Source organism: Lepeophtheirus salmonis, chromosome 1 (genome assembly GCF_016086655.4).
Source record: "Lepeophtheirus salmonis chromosome 1, UVic_Lsal_1.4, whole genome shotgun sequence".
In the NCBI taxonomy this organism is placed as follows: domain Eukaryota; kingdom Metazoa; phylum Arthropoda; class Copepoda; order Siphonostomatoida; family Caligidae; genus Lepeophtheirus; species Lepeophtheirus salmonis.
The window spans coordinates 18,850,003-18,856,986 of NC_052131.2; positions in this window are offsets into that span (position 1 = coordinate 18,850,003).

Genomic DNA, 6,984 nt, shown 5'->3' on the forward strand with positions numbered 1-6,984 from the left:
ATATAATAATAATGGCAACAGCTTAGGAAAAGAAAATATAATCTTCCATTTACCAACTCCCCATAAATGATCGAGCTAAAAAAAATTCTCGATTTTCATCACTAAGTATATGTCTAGTGATGAAAATCAGGGGTGAATTTTCTTTTCCGAAGCTGTTGTCATTAATATTTAATTCACGAGGAGTGAACTGCCTTCAATTGTATACAAATCTGATTGAAAAAACATTTGTGTGTGCTCATAAAACACGTAGAGTACCCTTGAGGATATGTCGGAGAGTTATAATTCTAAGAAGACCTTATTAGACTCAGAGTAGAATTAAGGATCGACGTTGGAGTAATTCTAGTCTATATCTTTGTTTATTTCTTTCTCCTCCTTCCTCCTCGTCACAGCTGATTTTAGATGATCAAGTGAAATGGGACGACAGCTAAGCTTCTTTTCTTCAAAACGGTCTATACATTGATTACAGTGTTGATGTTTGGTCTAATTTTTTTAATATCCCCAAAAGGCTCCCAATTAGCATAACTTTACATGCCTATTCTATCTCCTCATAGATTAAAGAAACTTCATTAGAAATAGTTTATCAAATGTCGCCTTCGACTAGCATTCCTTTTATGCGACTTCAAATGAGACAAGAAAAATATGTAGTTACTTTTTATTGTCAATAAACCTCCGTTTTTATTCGAATTGTATTAACAGAATTCATTTAATCAAGGATATTACTTCCTTAGTTAACCGGAAAGAAAAGTATTTATTTATGTTCAGGTGAAAACTGATGGAACCAGCCATTGTTTAGATAAGTTATCACATTCAGGATGGGATGTATACATACATATATTAATAATTATTTTTTTCTGTCAAAGATGAAATGTAACCACTTTTAAAATAATAAAAATAATGTCCTGAACTTTGGCTACAAAATAAGAAGGCAATGGATACCATATGGGTATGAGAACAACAAGTTTTGAAGAGCAACTTTACAATCTTGCCCTATGTCATAATTTTCATTGACTCATTGAAAATTGCTATTAGAATAATACTACTGATATTTTCATTGTTATTACATTAGGAATGGGGCATGAGTGTTGCTTATGTATTAGTAAGCAAAGTGATAGAAAGTAGTGTCATCTTGTTGTAAAATAATGCAAAATCCCTGAATCATCATATTATTTATAGTTGTATGTTGCTCACATAAAAGGACCTGTAAAAAATCTTACTTTAGTTCAAACTAAACCTTTAAATTGAGTAGCGAAACGAGAACCCACGTGATCAACAACTGAAATGTCTGATTGAAAATGTATTTTTCTTGTCCGCTAGAGGGAGTATTTTACTACTAATTTAAATTAAGTGCGGGGCATTCTTACAAAGAAACGCTAAACATTTTTAGGCATACTTCAACTTGAGCTCCTCAAAAATTAAGTTAAGATATCATTCATCTCAAAAGGTCCAAGATAACCAACAATATCTTTCCTTTTATGCTGCAAAATTCAATTTCTGTCTTCCGTACCTTGAATGAGCATCTTTTAAAAAGTAAAATCTATTCGATAACATCATAACTCCTACTTATCTCTCCAAATAATAACTAAAAAGTCATTCTAGCGGCCAAATAAAGTTTCTTTGCCCGAAGTCATTTTTCAAACTATTGATCACGTTGGTATTCGTTTTACGGCTTGGTTTACAGGTTTAAGTAGAAGAAGAACAAGTTTTTTTTTCTTCTCGTCCCTAATTGGCTTTAAATTGTCAGCCTCCATAATATCTATTTGAAAGGTCTAAGAGGCGTTTTATTTACTATTTTGTGGACTTCATTTAATAATTTGCTATAATTAGCATATGCCTGCAATACCTTTTTCATAATGGGTATGTCAAATGTGTAGTGCTGTGTATTATAAAAGAGATCAGCTACGGATAGAACTTATCCAGGCTTCTCGTTTATAAAAATGTTTACCTTGCCAATAGACATCAATAGAAGGAAGTTGTGAATCAATGTCATCAAACGTGCTAATTGGACTCCAAACAAAGACACGAGAGTTTTTCCAGTAATATAATCAACTATTTTTACTATGTGAGGAATGTAAAAATTAAATTAATGGATTGTTTTAGAAGGGTGTCACTCGGATTTTTATTCTCATTTTTCGTACATAAATTATTTGCTTTAGGCTCAAGAATAAATGTTTCTAAAGAAGTCTGTAGAAGGACGCTGGCGTTGGTAATGGTTCTAACTGCTGTATTTGAACACTCAAAAATATAAAAACCAAAGCTCTTGCCGCTCGATTGTGTCCTTAAGTTTTAAACTACAATCTACAGACTGTCACACCACCTTATGGATAATATTTATTTCTTAGTTTCCACATGCCCTAATATATACACTGTGTTTTTATTATCTCTTGATCGTATTTGTGCTATAAACGCGGAAATTGAATTCAAATTCAAATAACACCAAGATCTTTATTGTATCTCTCTACCTTTCTGAACAGATTTTTTAATCTTCTATTGCTGTTTTCATTAATATTTAATTCTTGGAAGGGGAATATTGAAGTATAAAGTAATGCCTAGTTCATGTTCTCATGAAAGACGGATATTAAAAATATAAGTTTTGATTGGGAGTAACAATTGCAAGTCCTTGTTGGACTCGGGGAAGAATTGAAGATCGCCATCAGAGTAATTACAATCAATATGTATGTCCTTGCTTTAAACATAATGGGATTTATGGTATTTTCCTTCCTTTCATAAATACTTGCAGCTGATCTATAAAGTTGTGACCCAAAACTTACAGTAAAATTTAATTACGATCTTATCTTTGTTATTTTTAATCACGGGGTTTCATTACATTATCAAATAACAGTCGAAACAAAAATAAATATGTTTTATTCATCATGAAGTCGATTACAGCCCCAGAAAAATCAAAACTTCTTGTTAAACAATATGGGTGACTTCCTTCTCTGACCTCAACCCACTCGTCTTTACTTTCTGGGGTGCCTTGGAGAATAATGTCTGCCCTATTTCTCATCCAAATCTGGATTAGCTCCAAGCTGCCATCATGACAGAGTGAAACGTTATGGAAAGTGCTTTCATCGTCCAGAGCTGTCAATCTGTTCACCTGCGTGTCGAGGCCGTTATTGCATGTGAAGGAGGACATATTGAATATGTTCATATATTATATTGCTTAATCATATCACAAATTTTGAGCTGTCTTTCTGGATTTATATGTAATATGAACGTCACGACAGCTGAGCTGATCTCCTACACATTTTTCAAATTGTCAGGATGATTAAATTCATTTTCACTTTCTTTTATTTTTACATACCGGGAGAACATATTTTATGTATCACTGAGTATGTATCTACATTGCCGTAATCACAGTTTTGTTATTGAGAGACATCTCTGTGGTGACAATGGATGACTCAACATTAATAGACCTATAGATGATAATAATGAAAAAATTGTAGGAGGGGCCCAGGCCCCCGTTATTATGTCCCTGATCTATGTGTAATTATAAAGTTTGTATCAGCATTTAGCTTTAATCCTGGAAACATTTTATGAATAATGTTGTTTTGGAAAGGAAAAAAAATAAAAATAAAATAATAAGTTTATTATGTAGCAAGTCTCTCACATCATATAAAATACTCTGCATCTTATCTCCGAGACACATCCAATGTAGAAAAAAAAATTAATTGTTTCTAAGATTCATCTGTAGTATGTATTTTGCAAAAAAAAAAAACGACGTAGACTCAAAGAAAAACAAAATTAAAAAATCTTGAGTAATATTATTTTGTCTGCGAGTCGAAGAGCAAATATGTCTGTATGCTTGTGTGTGAATAAATAGATTTGTTAATAATAATAATAGAAAAAAACAGCAAATGCACAGATTTATGCACTCTGTTGTCTCACCCACACGTTTTCTGAAGAAAAAAAAACAAATTTATTTGACAAATAAACATATTTTATAAATGTTTGTATACAGTACATACATTTATTTAAGCACTGGAACTGAAGAATGAATAATGTGTTATTCTTCAGTAGGCATGTCTATAAGCGGATTAGGTTATTGGGCCACATTAATCGATAAATTTATCATAATATACATGCCCATATAAGAAAATGAATGTTCTATTAGGGACAAATATCCATATTGAAATAAAGATACCAGTATGGATACCGAAGAAGCAATATCTTAATTACTCTCTCCCTATTTTTTCATTAGATGATTTTTATCAAATATCGATATCAGTATTGATAAGATAAGTGTTTTGAGCAAATTTTATGGTTACTGGAAGTTATATAATTATTTATTATAAGCTATAAGTGAGCTTTTTATGGTATACAAGATTTCAGCTCCTGTTTGCAAGTAAAGCCAAGACAAAAATGTCAAAAAACGCATGATTTGCTGATTCCCAACATAAGACCATACCAATGTGATCAAATGACTAGTGACCATTCCGAAAGATACAAAGGAAAACAACATGGAAAATCTACTACCTTTAAAACTATCTCGGGAACATTCAGCACCAGCAAGGAATAGTACTTTATATCAGTATTTTTTAAGTCCAGAACAAGTTTAGATATCAATATCTTGGCAGCCCTCATATAAATATATATGGAAGTGTGCATAACAGATTTAACTGAAATTTTTTTATAAGTACAAAAACTAAATCGATGCAGCCATTATTGAGTGCTTTCGTGGAAGGCGCACCCCCAAGTAGATTATTGAATTTATAAAGCTCCCCAAATCAACTGTTGAGGATGTTGACAAGGCTTTCAAGAAGTCTGATGTGTGTAAAACACCTGCAATGAAGACTAATTATCGTTTTGAGCTAATAACTGATAATAAATTAATGGAGTTGACCATTAAAATGAATGGGCATGTGGTCTTATAGCTCACCATATGAGAACCAAAATGGAACAATGTGCGGGTTGTCTTGGAAAGAGAATCCAATAAACTGGTATAAAATACTATTCACACCATGTGGGCTTCCATTCTCGAGGCAGTGGTCAATATGGACAAGGAGTTCCTCATCAAGTTCTGCAAAATATTTTGGACCAGGTTAGAGGCTGTAATTGAAGCTGGAGGGCGTTGTTTTGAGTGATAAACTTCACTATGGATCACACCTACATGTAAGGGAAAAAGATTTGTGAATTGCTGAATTACTTTTGGTAAATTAATTGTGATATACAGTATCCTTAAACTTTTCGGATTTAAAATCTCCGCCCTGTATATCACAATTATTAGTCAATATAATGATAAAGCTAAATCATTCTATTTATTAAAAAAACGAGATCTCACTTATTTCTCAAGATTTACCCCATCAGGATTATGTGCAGTTTGAAGCCTCAAAATGAAATGTTTTGGAGCAAAAATTTCTGAACTTTTTCTTTGTGTGCTCTAAAATCTTTACTTTTTGATAAAAATTAGGAGTTGTATCTTCTTCAATATCTAGTAAATCAGATTATTGGATCTCTACTTAATACGTATACAACTAAAATTAAGACTACGTTTTTCAACGGTGTGGTTAAGAATTTTTCTTTGTTACAAATGATAAAGTGAGAGCCATTATCATTTCAACAGAAGAAGCATACTCCACTTTAACTTAACATATGATTGTTCTTCAAATACTTTATATTTACTATTAAATAAAAAATATTTTATAAAAATAATGTTGCAATCAAATATGTTTCGAAAGTTATATATATAATTGTTATAACTTGTCTGGATACAAAAATAAGTTATTAAATTAAAGGATTAATAGAAGTATAACTTACGAAAATAAGTGAAAAAACTATAAAATTAAGATCGTGAGACATTTTCCGAGACGTATAAATTTTTAAATCTACATATTAAGTCTAAATGTAACTAGTTGATTCCCATTTTTGTAGTTGCTTGAAAAAATTGAAGTGATTAAGCATACAAATATTCGTTCCATTTCAATTAATCTATTAAGAGATATAAAAAAGGTCAAAAACACGACGCGCTTAAAAACGACGTATAAATTAATGTCATATTTTTTTTTGTCTGATTTGGAAAATAAAAAAATTTATAACTTTCTAAAATTTAATTTGAAATTCGAAGAATAACATTCAGAACATTCATTATAGGAAGTCAACAGTTGGTAAAATAATACTAGTAATAGTTGTTGTAATGTTCGATTGACTTTAGAATTAAAATTTAGGAAAAGTTTTGCTGAAGAAATATAGATATCATAAGAATTCAACTTATGAATATTCAAGCTGGAATTTTATAATTTAAGAGAAACTTTGGTGTAATAATAGCAATTGACTTCAGTAAGACCTTTGATACAATGTTACAGGATATATTTTGGAAGCAATAAAAAAGTCCTTCCTTGAAAATATTTCAACCCAATTAGAGCTCTTCTATTCAATGGTACGTCAACTATTACATTATATGATTTGAAAATATGGACAGATCTATCATCCCTTATATTTTTCTAACTGGTGTTCAACAATAGCATTTATAGTTGTAGTATTAGAGTCTAGACAAGAACCAACTTTTTATGATGTCGGACTTGACGTGGACTCGGAACCACCTGCAATTAGGACATGCTGAATCGGAAAGGCTTAAAACAAGTCAGACACAGACATACCTATTAGTCTCGACAGACTCTTGTCAAAAACCACAGAGTGCTGGATAGGTTTATTGTGAATAGAATGCTGATCGTTTGAGAAACTGAGCGAACGTAAAACGACATATATAATCCAAAATTGAATAATCTATCACGATATTTTTGAAACTGAGCACATATGAGAGATAAAGAATATAATTATATCTGATCCTTTTTATCAAATAGGCAAACGATTATCCACTTTTGTTTCAAGTATAAACCAGGTGCAATAAAATTTAACAATTCATTGTTTTAAATTTATAAATTTCCTTAATACTACTACTCAGACATGTCTATTTTAGTTATTTGTAGAAACTCTGGGTTCACTTGGATTTGGCTCTATATGGAATTGTACTTTTAAGTATGTGGGGTT